Here is a 21,118-nt window from a genome sequence, read left to right as displayed (position 1 = left end):
TGGAAAACAATTTGACCAGGAATTCTATACTCAGCAAACTATCATGTGTAAAGAAAAAATAAAAGTCTTTTCAGACAATTAGTTTTCCAAAGTTTTACTTCCCCTGAACCAATTCTAAGGCACTTAATTGATTAATTACTCTAGCCAACCAAAGGTGGAGGTCAAGAAAGAGGAAGAGACCACATGCTAGAAATGGAACTGAACCAGTGGTCAAATAACGTAAACAAATCATTAAGAAAAAGCAGTCCTGAGATAAACTTTAATTACAGAAAGTAATATGCCCAAACTTGAAGATGAAATCTGAATTCCAGAGTAAAAAGTATTCAGGAAAAACAATACAACAGGTTTGAAGCAACAGATGAAGAACTGAGGAGTCCAGCAGCACTAATGGCACGCTGAATACCGTTTTTATGGTTTTCACAATAGAAAAAAGAAAAGTAATTGGAAACTTTAGGGGAAAACAAAAAATGTATAACATCATGCTAAAAATGAAGCAAAAGAGCACAATTTTGAGCAGTATGTGGAATATATGAAAAGATAAACCATATGATCTGAATGCAAAGAATATTCATTGTGTAGTTCATGATGCTGGACACAGATTCAGAGAAAGAAATCCAACTGTAGCACTCTACTTGGTTGTAAAGTGAAACATTTTTATATAATATTAATGTAAATAGTACTAGGTTCAACTATTACAATCTATCTATAGTTAAAAAGAAAGAGGATTTAAATATGGTTATAGAACAGAATGCAAATGTTATCAATACTTGACAATTTAAAAGTAATTATATATAACATTTTGTAGAAGGGTGGGAAAGACTTGAAAGGAAGAATGGGACACTATTATCACTGTCTAACATAGTGAGGAATCAGGAATATTACTGAAAGTTGATGTGGTAGAAAATGAAGATATGAGTATCTTAAAAGTAGAAAGACAGTAACAAAAGCTAAAGAAATGAATGAAAGGCTAGTGAGATACTGATTAAACATGGTAACAAAATTAAGAAACAATATCAGAAACTTTCAAAAATGGAATTAGAATGCTCAAATTTAATAATCTTCAAGTCCAGTAGCTATTAAGAGGCAATTCTTCCACTTCTCAAATGCTCCTATTATTTACTAAGGTATGTGTATATTTCAGCTTAATACTGGGGAGGGTTATTGTAGATAATTGCTTTTTATAAAATTCTTCTGAGGCACTGAGGAACTCTTTTTGGAAATCCTATAAGATATAACAGTTTTTCAAGTGTTTAATACATTTCAAAGTGTGGTGCCCTAATTTCCATTTTCTTGGTTTCAGTTCCAGAAATATTGGCAGAAAAAGTAAAAAGCTGACAGCTGGGTATAAGATATTACAAGACGACTCTAATTATCTAAAATGTTTCTTTTAAAAGAACAGTTGCTACTAAATATTTCATTGCTAACATTTGGTTTAAACCGTGGCTACATGTATCCTATGGCATACTAGATCTGAATTTTGCAGCTGGTTGTTGATTTCCATCAACACCTTAAGAGTGAAGTCTACAGTAAGGCTAAACACATCTAAACTTTGGAAACTGAGCTTTCAAAACTACAGTGGAAACCCATGTGAATACTTACACACATATCTGTTTGCCTTAATTGTTGCAGAATAAAATGTTTCCTACATAAATATCAGCTCAATTTGATTAAACAAATATTTGTAGACATCCCATAAGGCACTATAACATGCTTTCTGCAAGAGAAATAAATAAGCATTACAAAGCAGAGTAAAGAAGGTTAGATGTGAAAGTGAGAGACAAATGGCTTAATATCCAGCAATCTGTTCATACCCTAGAGGAATAGGCATTATTTTATTTTTATAAAGTGTGAATATGATGTAAAAGTTTATTAAAACACCTTTACCCATAACATGATAAAACATAAACTAATATGTGAGCTTTATGGGTAGAAAATGGAGGGGGTAATTTAAATGAACATGTGAGCCGTGTGGGTAAAAATGGAAGGGGTAATTTTACAGTTATTCTCTATCTTTTCTGTAAAGACCAAAACCAGAAAAGAAGCCAGATTTCTTATGTGTAAGTCTTGAGCCTACACTTAAAAGCTGGGTAATTAAAAGCAAATACTTAATTTCTCAAGATATCATTTTCCTCACTGAAAATGGAACTAATTACTCCTTGCCTTCTTAATTGGATTGTTAATGATTTGACAAATATTTAGCATGCAATTATTTTGTGCCAGGCTTTTACTGTAAGATTAAATAAAAGATCTAAAATATGGCATCCCTGACTTCAAGAGGTTCATGGTCTAGTGAGGAAGGTATGAAAAGAAGTGTAATTTAGTATATGTGTGTTGTAATAGAGACTATGGAAATACAGAAGAGGGAGAGATAGACTTTGTCTAGGAGAGTGAGTCTGGGAATACTTTACTCAGATTACATATAAGCTGAAGATAGTGTACCAAGATCAACATGTTACTGAGTAGGAGAAGCCATAGCAAAAAAGGCTGTGAACCACAGAACAGCATGAGCACAAGAACAGGGGTCTAGAATAACCTAGGTGAGCGTGTAGCAGTTCAGAGTGACTAGACTGTAAGGTGTCCATGAAAAAAAAATGTAGAAAATGAGCACAGAAACGAAGGCTGATGCCAAATTGTGAGAATTACAGTAAATCAATGAGACTGCATGTTATCCCAAGGTCTGTTCTTCAACATCTTGTCCTGGGATCATATGCGTAAGGATCATGAGAGGGAAGCCTTATTAAAATTCAGGTTCCAGGCTCAACACAGTGGCTCATGCCTGCAATCTTAAGGCTTTGGGAGGTGGAGGTGGGAGGACTACTTAAGCCCAGGAGTTCAAGGCTGCAGTGAGTTATGATCAGCCACTGCACTCCAGCCTGGGTGTCACAGCGAGACTCTTGTTTCAAAAAATTAAAATAAAAATAAAATTCAGGTTCCCAGTACTATGGATCCACTCAACCAGAATTTCTAGGGTCTGGATAATTTGCACATTATCAAGTCTCCTGGGTGATCTTATACAACCCAAGTTTGAGAAGCATCAATATAGGTCATAAGGAATTACTAAGCTTTAAGCAGATCAATTTTGTATTTTAGGGTGATTATTGTAATAGCAGTGTGAAAGCAGTGTTAATCTCCCCCCAGTCTCTTCCATACAGCCTATTTATAATAGCACACACACAAAATTCTGCTATTTACCTGACAATTTTTACAGCAGTGTGGAAAGTAAAAGAGGAGAGTAGAAAGGTAGAAGGACAGGTAGGGACAGTAAAGTGAAATGGGAAAGGAATAAACTAAGGCAGTGATTATGAGAAAAGATGGGGCTAAAATCCAGAGACCTTTCTAAGAAAGAATACCCAAGATTTGGTAATCAGTTGGATTTGGCAGGTCAAAAGGGATAGAATCAAGGTTAGCAGAAATTTCTTTCTTTCTTTTTTTTTTTTTTAAGACAGAGTTTCACTCTTGTTGCCCAGGCTGGAGTACAATGGCGCAATCTTGGCTCACTGCTACCTCCGCCTCCTGGGTTCAAGTGATTCTTCTGCCTCAGCCTTCTGAGTAGCTGGAATTACAGGTATGTGCCACCATGCCTGGCTAATTTTATATTTTTTAGTAGAGACGGGGTTTTGCCATGTTGGTCAGGCTGGTCTTGAACTCCTGACCTCAGGTTATCCACCCGCCTTGGCCTCCCAAAGTGCTGGGATTACAGGCATGAGGCACCACGCCCAGCCGGTTAGCACAAATTTCTAACTTAGGTAAGTAATGATATTATTAAATTAGAACAGAAAAGGATCACATAAAATAGAGATGTGAAAACATTCTGAAAACAAAATCTAATTGTAAGGTATTAATCAGTTTCCTTTCTAGAGTGCTTCCCACATTTTTCCTTTTCTTAACTTGGATGGAAAGTGTATTCATATTTCTTTCAATGTAAATGAATCCCATGTTTATTATAGAAATTTATTCACTTAAGCACTGACCGAAAGGTCTATTATGGGCCTGGGATTGTGCTCTGTAAGTATCGGAAATATAGCGGTGCACAGATGAATGATGAAACCAAAAGAAAACGTACCTAAGACATCATATTAGCATCTTTTATGTATTCTCTTACAGCTTTTTTGTCTGGATATTTTTGGTTTGTTTTCTATAGTTTTGTATACTTGTACTCATATAGTATACATAATTTTGTATCTTTTTTCACTACAAAAACATTTCTGCAAATTATTGTAAACTCTTCATAAACATTTTCTATGACAACCTATTTCCATGGGAGATGTTAAACAGTTTAGTTGTTAAATACATAAGCTATTGTAAATTATTATATCTAATGCTGCAAAGAGAATTATTGGGTCAAACTGTATGTTGATTTTAAAGGCATGCAAATTGTTCACGTGCTTTTCTAAAGGGTTAAACCAATTCAGACTGTCAATGGAAATAAATGGACAAGCACATTGCATGGCACCCTCACCAGCAAAAACATCATTAGAAAAATACTTTTGCTAACTCAAAAAGTAAAAAAAAAAAAAAATCACTACATCTTAAAATTTCACTTCTTCAATTACCTGTCAGGGAAAAACATGTCCCTTATGCTTGTACCTGCATTTCCTCTTTAGTAAATGAGCCCAACTTCTCAAATTCTTTGCTCATTCATCCATATGGGTCATGGTGCTTTTGAAAGTATTTGTAGTAAAAATTTAAAGACAAACATCTATTGAATTTTTGCAGAACTCTAATCCTGGTCTGCACATCTTTTAGTTTGTTCACTTGTATGGGGGTTGGGGGGAGAGGAGGTGAGAGAAAGAGATTTTTTTCTTTTCTTTTTTTTTTTTTTAAAGATAGGGAGTCTTGCTAGCAGGCTGCATTTAAACTCCTGGGGTCTAGCAGTCTTCCTGCCTCAGTCTCCTGAGTAGCTTGGACTAGAGGGGGCACATTGCCACGCCCCAATCTTATTTGAGAGTCGAATGAATGATTGTTCCTCCTTTTGAGTACTTACAATTCTTGAAGCTTTGGAAAGTATTTCCCCATTCACATAAATGTCTTTTTAAAATGACACTAGGCATAAGTTTACTCTTTTCCAATTAACTCTTCAACTTACCTAGACTTTATTTTGGTATGTAAGATGAAATAAAGATTCAAAAGTCTATTTTCCTAAGTATTTAATACTCTCAAAAACAAATCTTAGTCTTCCTTTTTCTCCTAATTTCTCATTACTTCTTTATCATATTTAGAGTGTTTCTGGGATCTCTATTCCCCTTTACCAATTTTACTATCAATGTGTATGCCAGTATTCAACTCTTTCATTTACTCTAATTGTATTGTATATTTTGATAGCTAATAAGCTACAGGGTTAGCTCTCTGTCCTTCATTTTCCACTCAAAAGATACCTTACTTTTATCTGTTTATAGTTTCTCAGACAAAATTAAAAATTACCTTGCTAATTTCTCACTTTTTTTTTTTAAAGAAGAGAATTAGGCTAAACCTGTAATTTAATGAGGAAAACTGGTATCTGTAATTGCTGGACTTCCCATTCAGAAACATGATATTCCTTTCCCTGTACCCTCCAACATCCCAGTAGATTTTTAGGTTTCTTCGCATTGGCTCATTTATAATTTTATATTTTCTGTTACTATTCTAAATGGTTTTTTTTTTCCGTTTTCTAAACAATTACTGCTATCATAAGGAAGAACTATTGATTTTTAAATATTTGCCTTACATCTATTTACTCTAGAATTCTTATTCATTCTAACAATTTCTCAGTTGACTCTTGGTTTTCCTAGGAATGAAATCCTATCATACCAGGCCGGGTATGATATTATGTCTAACTTAGGCATGTAATCCCAACACTCTGGGAGACTGAGGTAGGCAGACTGCTTGAGCCCAGGAGTTCAAGACCAGCCTGGGCAACATGGCGAAACCCTGTCTCTACCAAAAATATGAAAAATTAGATGGGTGTGGCAGAGTGTGACTCTACAACATGTGTTTAGATAATGTGTTTATCTACTTGTAGATAATTTCTACAAGTAGAAATTATCCTTAAAATGCAAAGATGGCTTAATATGGCCACAACAAACTATCATCTGTGCATGTGTATTCTCTTTGATACATGTATGTATACACATAAATTCACAGTTTTAAATACATGTATTGCATATATTGCATATATAACTTCATCATGTTTTAGATTTCTGTATATGTTTTATACAGAGATAAAATGTATATTTCTGTACAAGGTGATATATAAAAACTATATACATTGTACTTTATGAGTAATTAAAGAGATTTTTCAAGGAAAACATTGACCGTACAATCACAGAGTATGTTTGTGTTGTTTACCATTATATACCCAGGGTCTACCACATTGTCAATTATAGGGTATATTGAATAAACAGGAAATAATGTTTAATCACTCAGCTTTTTAAAAAAATATAAATATACATATAGTGATATTTTCTCAGCCCAATTCTGAAGGCGCTTTTGAAAAATCTGTTTCATTCCCCAGATGAATTACTTGAGTCATATTAGAACAATATGGAAATGGAACATTTGGAATTACAACCATCTCACAACATCTGGTCCTGTGACCACTGGACTTTCTGTTATTTCTTTATTATTATCACTTTTTGAGACAGAGTCTCATTCTGTCACCCAGGCTGGAGTGCAGTGGCGTGATCTCAGCTCACTGCAACCTCCAACTCCTGGGTTTAAGCGATTCTCCTGCCTAAGCCTCCCGATAGCTGGGATTACAGGCACGCGCCACCACGCCCAGCTAATTTTTTGTATTTTTGGTAGAGACGGGGTTTTGCCATGTTGGCCAGGGTGGTCTTAAACTCCTGACCTCAAGTGATCTGCCCGCCTCGGCCTCCCAAAGTGCTGGAATTACAGGCGTGAGCCACCACGCCCAGCACTTCCTGTTATTTATGTTTCTTTCTCCTATCTGTTCTGTTGTATGTCTATGGATGTGCTAAAGGAAATTCAATGATACTAGGCAGAATTTACTTTATAAAAACACTAAGCAGGTTTCTGTTACCCCCTTTGCCTAGAGACAAGAAGACAGAAAATGTAAATAAGGTGACAAATCTATGTGTTACTTTCACCTCCTTATGGAATCATCACTCCCTTTGTGCAAACACCCAATTTTTGTCCTATCTGCTCTGTGTGGAGAAGCAGCACTTCCCTTAAGGCCTTGTAATGAGAAATGTACCCTGAGCCTCCTGTGCCATTCTTGCTAGCTGGACAGAAGACATTGCTACTGAGCCAAGAAGACTTGATCTCTCTTACACCGAGGAAGAAGGGAAGGTCTGATGCAATGAAACAGGACATTTGCTTATAATTCTAGATCAGAACCATAATAGTAATTTGCCTACTAACTATGTAACATTGAACAAACTACTGTTTTGTGAGCCTGAAAAGCTGGTACTAAGTAGCTAGTAACCGAAAGAGGTATTTCTGGGGTGCCATGTTCTAGAAAGGAGTATGTGCAAACAGAGTCTGTGATTGTACAGAATCGACATTTTTCTTGAAAAATCTCAAGTCATCCATAAAGTACAATGTATGTGGTTTTTGTATACCACACTGTACAAAATTGTGTGTTGTACAAAGATATAATGCACATACAGCAATCTAAAACAATAAAACTATATATGCAATATATAAAATATACGTAGAATTAAGAAGGGTGAAGGCTTACATGTGGGGTGCACACGTGTGTATATCAAAGAGAATACATGACAGTTTCTTGTTGCCATATCTGCAGGCCACATTGGAGACCAATACAATTGCTCAGCAAGCCCAAACAGCAGTTTCTCTTCCAGCACCGGATCAAACTGCTGTTTCTTTGGTTGGGCACTACAGGCTGGGTATTAGAGGCCATGTTGTATGAACATTACATGTCTGAATAATAGAATCACACTCAACACAGCAAAATGTACATACCTAGACCTAGGCACTGAGACCAACTGAAAGGATGGCAAATTCTTATCTTTAAGTGTCTACTTTGAAGCAAAAGCTCAGTAGTCAGATGTGATTTGCAATATTTACATTAGTTACGTGCTACATAACAATGTTCTGGTCAACTGTGGACTACATATACAACAGTGATCCCGTAAGATTAATGGAGCTGACAAACTCTCATCATTTAGTGACATCATAGCTGTCATAACATTGTAGCGCAATTACTTTACTTTTTAAAAAATCTAGTGTAGCCTAAGGGTGCAGTGTTCATCAAGTCTACGGTAGTGTGTAGTAATGTCCTGGGCCTTCACATTCACTCACCACTCACTCACCAGCTCACCCAGAGTAACTTCTAGTCCTGCAAGCTTCACTTACGGTAAGGCTTTATACATGCATACCATTTTTTAAATTTTTTACACCGTATTTTACTGTACCTTTTCTATGTTTAGATATATTTATATATACAAATACCACTGTGTTACATTTGCCTATGGTATTCAGTATAGTAATATACTGTACAGGTTTGTAGCCCAGGAGTAACAGGCTGTACCAGATAGCATAGGTGTTTAGTAAGCTATACCATCTAAGTTTGTGTCGGTACACTCTGTGGTGTTTGCACAATGATGAAATCATCTAATGATGCATTTCTCACAACATATTGCCACTGTAAAGCTACACATGACTGTATTATTTTTGTCACGTTTTTATGTTTGACTGAGTAGGTACAGTTGATTTCATGTAAAATAAATAAGGTGAGATTCTACTGTACTAATTTGATGTGGGACTTCATTTTCCTAATCATGGAAATGAAGTGATTACACATGTATCAGAAGTGTTATTGTGAGGATTAAGGGAGGCAGCATATACAAAGTCCATAATGCTCCCCCTCCTCAGGTTTATATTAAAGTTTGGGTTTATGGGAATTCAAAATACACATTTGTGTGTACATATAGAAAAATCAAGAAAACTTCTTCCATGGGTTTCAGCTGTAACTCTTCGTGATGTCATTTAAAAATAAGTAATAAATTCTTAACTTCAATGCCTAAATTAGTCATAATCCCTTACTATGGAAACAAACTCTTGGACAGCACCAGGGCAATCCAATGTCATGTTATTTTTTTCATTGTACATATCACCCCCTAAAAGAGACAAAATTATATGCAGTTTTTCATGTACAAAAAAGCTTGGAAGCATGCTTAATAAAAGTCATTCTTTAAAAGCACACAACAATGAAAACAATTACAACAAAAATCGCAGATAATTTCTGAAGAAACCTCCATATATGTTAACAACATATGTAGTTTTTTAAAGTGTGTAGATTTTACTATTATCCTGGTATATGAGAAATACAGACCATGAAATCATCAACTTTAGAAAAATAAGTTACCCTGCATGACCATCAAGAGCAGTCTAGCCAAAACTGCTAAAACGCAAGAACATAAACGTATATACATTTTCCATAAACTTAAATATGAGTGAATAGTCTCATTTACATAAAGTAGTAACAACAGTACTAAAACCAGGTAGCCGATACCACAGAAACTCGTATCAGTGGCACCACATAGCTGTTTGGTAATTAAAGGCAAAGACTTAGAGATTGAACTGATGGAATTAAAACACATGGTTGCTTTCCTTATTTTTACATAAATGACTTGTAAAGTTTACACATGTCCATTGAGTGTCCTAGGTAACAAACAATGATATGCAAAAGAGTTAAATATTATATTCAATAAAGACTTCATAGCAAGTAGAATGGACAAACAAGATACAAGCAGCTTGAAAACAGGACGTGAGATTTCTTTAAAAGCCCTGTAATATAAGGACTATGTGACAATACGACACAACTCTTGTCTTTAGTGCAAGAAAAAAAGACAAGACAGGGAAAGGAAGTATCTAACAGCACAAAACAAAACTGCTTCAATGGTAGAGTGCTATTAAGATAAGTGCTGGGAATTCGAAGATTCCAGGAATGGACAGGGAAAATCAATCCACAGGAAGCACAGACGAGATGTGAAAATTGTACATTCACTTACTTAATACCTTCTGTCCATTAATTCCTCATTCCTATTAAACTAAATATCCATATGCTAACTTCCCTTAGGAGTAGGTATGAAATAGCATTCAGATTCCTAGAGCTATAATGAAATTTTAAAAGTTTTAACGAATAAAAAGCAAGCAGTATTGTAAAGAACTGAAAACTACTCTAAACTTGTTTGAAGGCAACCTTATTGCCCACTATCCAGCAATCGGATCCACTGGTAAATTCTTGGAAGGGACAGAATTCAATTCACTTCATAATGTTAAAGCACCCAAATAAATGGATGAATGTAACATGGTTCTTACTCTCAAGGAGTTCACAGATACTTACTGAGTGCTTACTATGTACAACGCACTTTACTAAATGCTTTCAAGTATTATTTATTTAATCCTCATTACAACATCGTGATGTAGGTAGTTATTACCCCTCATTTACAAATGAAGAAATACGTATTACCCGGAGAATATTTAACAGGTTAAATAACTTTCCCAAAGTTACAAAACTAGTAATCTCGATAGTCTAACTCTAGAGAACATGCTCTTAACCATTATGAGATATATTTAGGAAAAGGCAAGGAAAATTAAAGAAGTCTAAGTACATTGACCATATTTTGTGGCTTTTCTAAGACTATCCTGACTGCAAATATCCTGTCCCATTGTCAGATTACGTGCCTCAATTTTGATTGGTAAAAAAAATTAGTTTTAGAGTAACAAACATATATGTCTGATATTTATACCAAACAAACAAACAAACAAGACCACAGCATGATACATTTAACTGTGCTTTAGCAGTTATACACTGGTAGATTTACTTAAAATGATTTTGAAGAAATCTAGAGTCACATAATATCACTAAGAAATCTGAAAGCCGGTCATTTCTAGTGAAGAAAATTCTCTACACTGTAAAATTACTAATATTTTAAACTGTTCTGAGTTTTACTACCACTGTTATTATCAAGTATAGAAACTGCTTTGAAAAAGTCATGTTCAACTTTTACAATTGGTATATAGTTAGAAAAAAGAACACAAATATCACTTTCATAAATACCATAAGATGCTGCCTATCATGGTCTCAACTGCAAATAATAGTAGCCATTAGATTTTAAGAAATGCTTCATAAGGCATATAACTTTAAAATGACATTACTATGCATTGATATTTATATGTATAAAATTTAGGGTTCCAAAATGTAATTCTTTCCTTTCCCTGCTGTCATGTATGGTTTCATTTCAGATTGGAGTTTATAAATAGTGTCTAATTTCAATATTTTTTCCGCAAATTTTCCCATTAATGCTGCTTTGAATTTGATGATATACTCCATAAATCTATATTCACAAAATAGTGGCTGACTTAGCAAAAAATTCCAAGGATGTTTAGCTTGCCAAAGACATTAACCTCCTAAGAAAAAAATACAGTTCAGTCACTGTGGGGCTAAAGGCAGTCAGTTGTTTTGAAATACAATAGTACTTTCAGGTCTAGACCTGCCATAAGTCCATCATGAAAAAGAACTTGGAAAAGCAAGAACTCTCAAAGAAAAACAAGCCGCAGAAATATGCTTAGCTTGTTGAAAAATGAGTACATCCTCAAAATAACTCTAAATAATATCTCGTTACCTGAGAAGTGTGCTGGTTAAAAAATATTCAAAAGTTGAAGGTAATTTGAATATTAACAGAAAAAAAACAATATATCAATAGCATAAACATCACTGCTTTCTGATCAAATACAATGATTTCTGTTATCTTTCCACATACTTATCTGCACAACTGAGGATAGACCTAGAAAAAAGAGGCTTACCATGCCTACAGATTTATGTTTCTAAGATTAGAACACATTTTCTGAAAACCACCTAGAGGGATGAGTTACCAAGGGAAATATGGAACATACTTTCCTAGAAGTCTTTAACAAGTAAGGATGATGGCCAGTGGCTATTAAGGGTGCTGTGACAAGTCTGCTGGCCTTTATAACCCTGGCAACTGGTGTGCAGTAGATGACCTACTCTCAATGTCTGGCAGTCATTTAATTGCTCCCAGTGCCAGTAACCAAAATTTTGACCACACCTGTAGCAATTTATTCTCCAAAGTCACTAACGGTTTCAAAAAAGGGGGGAAAAATCCTTCCACTCCATTCTTTTCCAATGGCAGCTTTTCTCTGCCACAGAATTTCACACAAGGACCTTTAAAATATGTGCAAATTTATAAACAGGCAGACAAAATGATCTTAGCTTCTGAAAATACAACAAACTGAGCTAGACTGTCTTCCCTCTAGGGAGTGATTTACTTACTCTTCCCTGAAATAAAAAAACAGGCTTTAACATACTAGGAATCTCAGCATTTGGGAGTTGTATTAGAAATTTTGCAGGTGAAGAAACAAGCTCTGAAAGGCCAAGATCTTAGGCCAAACAGCTAGTTAATAGATGAATGGAGAAACCGTGTTTTCTGATACGTGATCGAATTTTTTTTCACCACAGCACACAGCCTCTCTGTAACCTAACAATCTTTGCCAAAATGTCTCCAAATATCAATAGAAATAGGCAACTAGTTAATAACTTATACAAAAGTGTTTCTTATATACAGTTATCCCTTGGTATCTATGGAAAATTGGAGATTGGGTCTAGGACCCCTGTGGATACCAGAATCCATAGAGGTTCAAGTCCCTTATATAAAATGGGGTAGTAGATGCATATAACCTACTCCTGTATATTTTAAATCATCTCTAGATTACTTTTAATACTTAATACAATGTAAATGTTATGTAAATAGTTGTTCTACTGTTTTGTTTAGGGAATAATGACCAAAAAAAATCTGTATATGTATAGTACAGAAATAACTATCCTTTTTTTTCCTAATATTTTCAATCCATGGTAAGTGGAACCCATGGAGGCAAAACCCACGAATACAAAGGGCCAAATCTGTGCTCAATAAATGATCAAATAAGACTGGCACACAGCAATTTACCTGCTTTTCAGATAAAGCGTATGGCTCCTGATAGAAATATAAGAAAGTATTTTTATTTCTAAATATGATTCTATGTCACAAAGATCAGTGCTTACTGATCATCTACATTTGGACACTACAGTATGTGCTGAGGATACAACAATAAACACAACATGGTCTCCTCCTGTTCAAAAACATATGCCTAAAATCCTCTTCATAATAGTGCCTTATATTTTTGTTGTACTTATAAGACATATTCGTCCACTGAGCCTTCCTAACTCCTGGTGAGTTAGGAGAGTTATGATTAGAGCAAAATGATTCTATCCCTATGCAGTTTTTTTCTTCACATCACAACACTGATTTCCTTGGCTTTACTATACAAATACTTAAAATCCGAAGTGTACCTGACAAGCATAGTCTGTAAGAATTCTTATAGATTTTTTAAAATCCCTAATTTATTTCAAATGGCAATGCTGGCCATCATAAAGACCCCTTTGTAACAATCGCAATAATGTACAAAAGTTGCTAAAACACAACCTCTTATAAATGAGTACAATTTAAATTATCAAGCTAACTACCAAAGTGATACTTGAGAAATGAGTACATTGTCAGGCCAAATATAAAACATTATGCTTCTGTTAAATATAAATTTAAAATAATAATTAGTACATGCACATTTTTTCCTAGTTTTATGCAACTTGTGATTATTTAAATTATCTCATTAATTATGTTACTTAGCAAGCAACACATTACAATTCCTATTGTATCAATATAGAAAAAGACACAAAAATGTGTTACAATCTGTCCCCCACCATATACATATACAAAGTAGCAGTCCAAAGGGGAATTTAGTCCCTTAGGCCAGTGGTCCCCAACTTTTTTGGCACCAGGGAGCAGTTTCGTGGAAGACAATTTTTCCACGGATTGGGGAAGTGTGGGGGCGATGGTTTGGGGATGAAACTGTTCCACCTCAGATCATCAGGCATTAGATTCTCATTAGGAGCAGGCAACCTAGATCCCTTGCATGTGCAGTTCACAATAGGGTTGGTACTTCTATGAGAATCTAGTGCCGCTGCTGCTCCGACAACAGGCAGAGCTCATGTGGTAATGCTGGCTCCACTGCTCACCTCCAGCTATGCAGCCCTGTTCCTAACAGGCCAGGGACAGGTACTGGGTCTGCTGGCCAGGGGATCCCTGTTTTAGGCATCTAAACCAGAGCTCTCTAATACGTATTAGACAGTTTCACTTTAAGAACTATTTGAAGAAAAAGATAGCTCTAAGCCACCGCTTTTATTACAAACTTACAAACTTTTTATTGGAATATTTTAACTTAAAACTCCCTAAACTGTATAGGTAGAGAGGGAAAGAAAGAACGCCTAAAAAGTCCTTAACCAGGATCAACTGATTCATATAATGAAGAATTAAATGTGAATAAGGTATACAGTGATAAAATATTAGCAGTATATCCAATAGCTGAATAATCTTTTTGAATGATGGAAATCTCTAGCCTTGAAGCTGAATCCTCAGATTAACTATATATTGCCTCATATTTCTCTTTTATATCCTAACACTTCAGTTTCCCCTATCCACAGTTTTTAATTTTTGTTACAGTATTTCTTCCAAATAAGTTACTTATAAAATTCACTTTCACATAAACTTAAAGGAAAACTCAGGCAAGCAAATTTGATTTATACAAAAATAAGACTGGTAACAAGAAACTTCTGCAGAGCAATGTTTTGAGTATCCCTTATCCAAAACACTGGAGATTTCAGATTTCAGATTTTGGAATATTTGCATATACATAATGAGACATACTGGGGACCCAAGTCTAAACACAAAATTCATTTATGTTTCACATACACCTTATACACACAGGTTGAAGGTAATTTAATACAGTATTTTAAATAATTATATGCATGAAACAAAGTTTGTGTACCTTTGACCACCAGAAAGCAAAGGTGCCAGGTGTAGAATTTTCCACTTATGGCCGTACGTTGGCACTCAAGAAGTTTCAGATTTTGGAGCATATAAAATTTCAAATTTTCAGATTAGGGATGTCCAACCTGTATTACATTCTGTGTAAGTTTACTTTCAATATTACCAAATAAATAAAGGTGATATATATAACACAATATTAAATTTTAAAACATAGTTCCCAAGTAGAGAAAGGTATCAACAACTTCAGTCTGCTGATACCTGTAACCGCTAATCTGACATTGAAAACATTACTTGTGCCTATGTTCTGGAATTAGTCCTGACCAGAAGACCAATTTTTCCTATATTTCTTATATCACCTGAAAATTACTAAATAATGGTTCCTGAATTTTAAGGTTTGATGAACAGAGACTTCACCAAAATCTTTGGATTTTCTTTTATAAATCATCCTTAATTTTGTTTCCTTTTTTTAGAATGATGAAGTCTGATTTTACTTATCTCTGGAGACAGTGTAAGTTCATCAGTTTAGACTGTACCCTCCTGCATATTATTATATATGTGTGAATAGCTTGGCACTTGCTATTCTCTCTTGGTTGAAACTTCCAGGCATAATTATTTCCCAAGCAGGTTGACTAACACCTGGGTGTTTGACAGTGGAATGGGGTTCTGAGAGACTGAAACTAAATGTCACAGTGCTTTTTGGTCCCTAATCACACCTGCAGTGCTAACAGTCAGTAAAGTGGAAAATAGGATTTATTACATAAACTGTGTCCTTCTGTTATCTCAGATAAGTCCACTCATGAGATCTAACACTTCCTAAGGAGAAAGGAAATGAACATTTATTAAGCACCTGATCCAGGGCAAGAACTCTCTTGGATCTACATTATCTCATTTAATTCAACAACTCTGTTGAATAGTAATCACCCCCATTACAGATAAGAAAATCTGTCCAAAGTAATCCTGCCAGTAAGTTTAAGAACTAGGTTTTGAACCATGGTGCCTCAGATTCCAAAGCCAATACTGTTGATACTCACAGAATTTTAAGGCTCGATCACTGAGAACCACGTAGAGCACCTCGTACAATCCCTCTGTATTATACATGACACCCAAAGAGATTGAGACGTGCCCAAATGTTTGTGGTGAAACAGGGGTAAGAATTCAAGTCTCCTTATTTCCAGTGCAGTACTATATATGATAATAATCTTCATTTTTTGCATGTGTGTGTATATGTCTGAGGTGGAATGCCACTCTATACAATTTATAACATCTCAACTGTCCCCAAATGAAATTCGTATGTGTGGCAATTTCAGGGTTGTACATTTTTAGTGACCAAAAATATTAAATGAAATTGGCAAGAATAAAAACTGGTGCTTATGAATCACTACATGTTTTAAAGAAGTCTGTCTCTACTATATTTATTTGTTTAGTCAAGTGCTGTAATGTACAGGCTACTGTGCTTGGCAATAAGAATACTACTGTACAGTATATAAGATAGGAGTCCCTATCCTCATGAAATTTACAGCCTGGTAGAGGATATGGACAAAGAAATAGGCAATTACAATGCAGTGAGGTTAATGCTATGACAGTGGGAGTACACGATGCTATGGGAACAGGAAGCAGGGATACCTAACTCAGGCTAGACTTTTCAAAGGAGATGATGTGAAAGATGAGTAGGAGTCAACCAGTTAAAGAAGAAGAATGGAGTGTTCAAATGTCTCAGGAAGTACAAACTGTATTTGCACAGGAGAGTATGAAAAGACCAAGGGAGCTGCAGGAGTAGGGAGGAGAAATAAACCTAGAGAAAGAAGCAAGGACCAAATCATACAGGTCCTTGACAGCCAGGGCTTTACATCCTTTTCTATTAGCATGTCCTGGTGAACTTCAAAACAAACAAACAAAACACAGATAACTGGGATCCATCTCAGACCAATTAAATCAGAATCTCTGGGGATGAGACCAGAGTACTTTTAAAAAGCTCCCTAGATTATTCTAATGTGTAGCCAGGATTGAAAACCACTGTTCATGATGTAAAGGAAATTAAATAAAGATATTACTGCAAATATAGGAAATGGAGATCTTCAGTAATTAAGCCTCCTTGGGCCCTAATTTCTTCAGTTCTATTAAAAAACAGGCTGGAGATTAGACGCAGCATGATACAGTGAAAGGAGTCGGAAAATGTTGGTTTTGTCAATGAGTCTGTCACCTGCCAACTGACTTCAGATTAGAATACCATTTCTTAGGGATAGTAATACCACTCTGTCTACGGCACTGTTAATATAGCTCAAGGTAATACTTAAGAAAAACTATTTGATAACTGTGCTAATAAAATGTAAACCATGATATTCTAAGACATATACTTCTAAAGCTGAATAATTTTTAAGATTGTAAATACTTTCACTGGAGATGAAATATTTTATAATGCTTAAGAAACACACTTCATTTAAAGAATCACCCCTATCTTGGAATTCAAGATATAAAATAACAAAATAGAGAACTGATCCTTTTAATGCTACTGTAGCTGCTCAAGAGATCAAATGGGATTAAGTTACCTCTCTTCAAATAAACAGATCAACAGAGCAAGTGCCCTTTAAATGGTAATCGTAACTGTTTAAAAATCTTTATTCAGTAAAGGGTACTTATAAGAAGCGGCACACAAAGTAAACTGGTTTAGAGAAAAAGTTATTACAGTCTACTTTATGTTGTGCATTATTTATAAGTTTGGGTTTTTTGTTTTGTTTTTTAAGGGGATACTGATTTGGGATGGAGAGGACCTTATCCTGACAGGAAGGAAGCTCTGCCACCAGAAAGGCTGTTCCACGCACAGAGCAAGCAAAACCACTGCACTTTTAGAGTCTCCCTTTTAAATATATCAAGGCCCATGACAATTTACACTTCCATGAAGCCATTTTTCAGTTTAAGTACAATATTTGTATTTAGTAACATCTCTTTAATGCTATAACCAATTTAGTTAAAATTTTTTTAACCTTAAATAAAAACACTCTTCTATATTTACAGGTGTTTCATTTTTAATTATTTAAAACTGACAGGAATGTCTTTAAAACTTTATACGCACAATCATGCAATATTAATATTCCTTTACTTTCTTGTTATTTCCCCCATGATGCTATTATTACGATATGCTATCATTTTAAAATAAACTATTTTGTGATTTTAATAGGAAAGTACTCGTTTGAAAAAGCACAAGAAACTTTTGAAAAAAGCTATGAAGTTTTATTTTGTCCCAAAATGTGAGATGAAAAAACTTAAGCAAAATACCAACACACACACACACACGTAAACACACAGTCCTCTTCAGATAATTTTGGCTGATGACACTGCAGAACAGTTAATCTGATAATTAAAATTTTCCAGAACATGTGATGTTTAGATGGAGATCTATGCTGTCAACCGGACCTCAGTGCTTCAGTTAAAAGAAAAAAAAAAAAAACCAAAAACTTAAAACCTGAATACAAAGACACGTTAAATTGTTAAGACTGTAGTTGCTTTGAAAGCAAAGTGTTTTGATTTATCCAAACTAACTTAGCAACACGGTATTTTGAGTATTTTCCAGAAGTTTTCTTAAAACACGCAATCCAGCACATAAACAAATTTTGTACGGTACAATGTAAGCAAATACTCAGAAAAATTCAATTTCTAAGCAGGATAACATATGACCAATATTGCCCTCAGTGGTTCAAAAGTCGCAGTAGAAATAATCCCCTGAGATAACCTGGAATTTACCTACCCAAGTATTCTAAGGGGTTCTCCCCGGCCACACAAACTATGATTCAAAACATCGTTCCGAAAACCCAGGTCCTGCATGTGCACAAAGGCGCAGTGCTGGAATGAGGAAGCTTCACCAAGATGAAATCACAACTCTAATTCATTAAAGAATATGCAGACTGTTTTCTAGAAAGCCCCTCTTGTTGCGCTCCCTTTATCCTACCCTTTATTTAACCATGTAAACAGTCTCAATTATTGACATAAAAAAAATAGCTTTCGATTCCCAAGTCTGGTAACATGGTTGGCCACCATCACTATTCCTTTAGCATCCTAAAATAACCCCCTCGAGCCGAGGTCAAAAACACGCCGGCTGAACGTCTGGTGTTTACATAGCCCAATCCCGGGCCCTACCCTACCTTTCCGAGGCACTTAGGAGCCATGGAACAGGCATCACATAATACACTTAGTAAAGAGACAAGTCACATGAGTCAGTGTCTCAGGTCTATGAATGAAAGATCTAAGCGTTTGTCTCAGCTAAAAGGAAAAAACAACCTCGAAAGGAAGGGTGGGAGGGGAGCTGGCGGGGGTGAGGGGAGCGGTGTTCCTTCCATACCCCTGCCGGGCGATTTAAACCCAGTAAGAGGCAAACGCAGGGCCGCCAGGCTGGCGGGGCCGGAGTCCTCGGGCGTGACAGCCCCTCAGGAAAAGCTCGCGGTTTCGCGCCCGCGTCCCTTGAGCCGCGGTCCTCGCGGCAGCCCCTCCACCCGCGGGCTGGGTGGGCGTGCAGGGCGCGGGAGACGGAGCCACCGCGGCCGGGGCGGCGGCCCTGGGCGCACTTCCTCAACCTCCAGCCGCCCCGTCCCCAAAACTGGGAGTAGAAGCAAAGGAAGAGCGAGGCGGCAGCCAGAGAGAAAGGAGAGGGAGCGGCGAGCCCTCGCCTCTGCAGCTGGGAGAGGCCAGAGGCAGGCGAGGGAGAGGGAGCGGCGATCGCAGGCGAACTCCGCCGCGGGCCGACGCTGGGAGACGACCAGCCCGTAGCCCCCGCCCAACACGGCGGGCGCGCCCGGGAGTCTCCGGCACCCACCCGGTCCCCATTCCCACCGCACCCGCTCCCGGCCAGTCCGCGCTCTACTCACGCTCGGGGCTCTTCCAGGCTCCGCGGCTCTAACCGCATCGGGTCCCAGCCCCGCGGGCGGCGGCGGCGGCGCCGAGGGAGAGGAGAGCGGGCGGCACGGCCCCCGCCTCCCGGCCCCTCTCCCCCGCCGCTCCGGAGCTGCCCGGCCGGGCCCGAGCCCTGCCTCGCCGGCGGCCCCAGCCCCAGTCCCAGCGGCCGCGGCAGCAGCAGCCCGACACCTCAGCGGCCGCAGTGGCGGCACCGGAACTGCCGCTTTCTACTTCTCGCTCCCTCTCCTCGCTAGCCCCCGCCACACGCCCCCGCCCCCGACTCCTTTCTCCGTCGCCTCTGTTTTTTTTCCTTTTGTTTCCAGAATAAACTTTATTGGTCTCTTTTTCCGCTCACATCGTGTAAACAAACAACGAACTCTTCCCCACCCCCTCGGCCCCCCCCCTCCTCCGGCAGAGGAGGGTAAGAGCTGAGGAGGGGCAGAGCCTACAATCCCCCGGAAGCAGATGCGCAAAGAAGCGGAAGTGAAATTGAGGCGAGGAGGAGCAGGGAGTGGGCAAATAGGGTAACAATATGTGCTACTGCGCCTGCGTCTTGCTTTTCCGCCCGAAGTTTATGTACAGTTGGGGCTGCTCTTCTGACGTTTGTTTAATGATCCGTCTTCTGCAGTAGTGAGGGTGTTGTGTCATCCTAGGACAGCGTACATGTAGTATATTTGTTTCTACGAGCAGCAGGCGAGCTGGGGTAGAGATATAGAAAGGAATATTGGGAGCAAGTGGGTTATTTCACTTTTACACCCATAGAGGAAACGAGATTAGTTCGGGGGTGAGAGGAGGTGCGGTGGCTAACCGCCGCTGTCAGTGGCTAACCAGCGTGGTTATGGATTCTATAATAGAAAGAATGCTTTTTACAAAGCGTTGCTGTGCGTTCTTCTGCCGACACGGTGTAAGTTGTATACCATCCCGAAGGCGGAATGCACTGTCACAGCCCTCTGCAGTCCTTTGACTCACTTCGTGGAGACCTTTTGCTATGCCCTCATTTTTTTTTAAATCGAATTCTGATTCGAAGCAGCTTGTAGGATTCAATTCTAACTATTCAGAAGACGTGGGGGATTTTTCGCGTAATGCCAACAGAGACTTCAGAAATGTCATATAGTCTATAGATTTGATTCAAGGTAGTGTCTTGGTGCTGCGTACCTTAGAAGTCTGTTTGCTTGAGAGTAAATCAATCTGTTGACTTTTGAGATTACTACTGATAAAGGTTCGGTACTGTGCGTTTTTCTCCCCCTACTGGTCTTTTGTTGTAATATTGGAAAAGCGTAGGAGCAGTGATTAGAAGTCTGAGATACAAGTACTCCAGCATCGGTTCCTCCTTGAATTTTTAAGTAATAGAGGGCTTGGGAAGTGACCCATCCTAGAGATGTTAC

The 21,118-nt window shown here is 37.5% G+C and overlaps 1 protein-coding gene across 2 annotated transcripts in view; it reads right to left on the bottom strand.

Annotated features, from left to right (window-relative positions):
- Positions 1 to 20,074, bottom strand: part of PIK3CA (phosphatidylinositol-4,5-bisphosphate 3-kinase catalytic subunit alpha) — an 84,863-nt gene extending 64,789 nt beyond the window's left edge. The window contains exon 1 of one of the 2 annotated variants that reach the window (XM_034957744.3): positions 19,706 to 20,074. The gene's annotated coding sequence lies outside the window, so the exon portion shown is untranslated. Of the gene's footprint in view, positions 1 to 18,591; positions 18,723 to 19,705 lie in introns of those variants that run through there. The other variant, XM_055110704.1, reaches the window with a different exon arrangement.
- Positions 20,075 to 21,118: the final 1,044 nt, after the last annotated feature.

The sequence above is a fragment of the Pan paniscus genome, chromosome 2 (genome assembly GCF_029289425.2).
Source record: "Pan paniscus chromosome 2, NHGRI_mPanPan1-v2.0_pri, whole genome shotgun sequence".
Classification (NCBI taxonomy): Eukaryota; Metazoa; Chordata; class Mammalia; order Primates; family Hominidae; genus Pan; species Pan paniscus.
The sequence above is the reverse complement of the archived record's forward strand: the minus strand, read 5'-3'. Positions and strand labels throughout refer to the sequence as shown.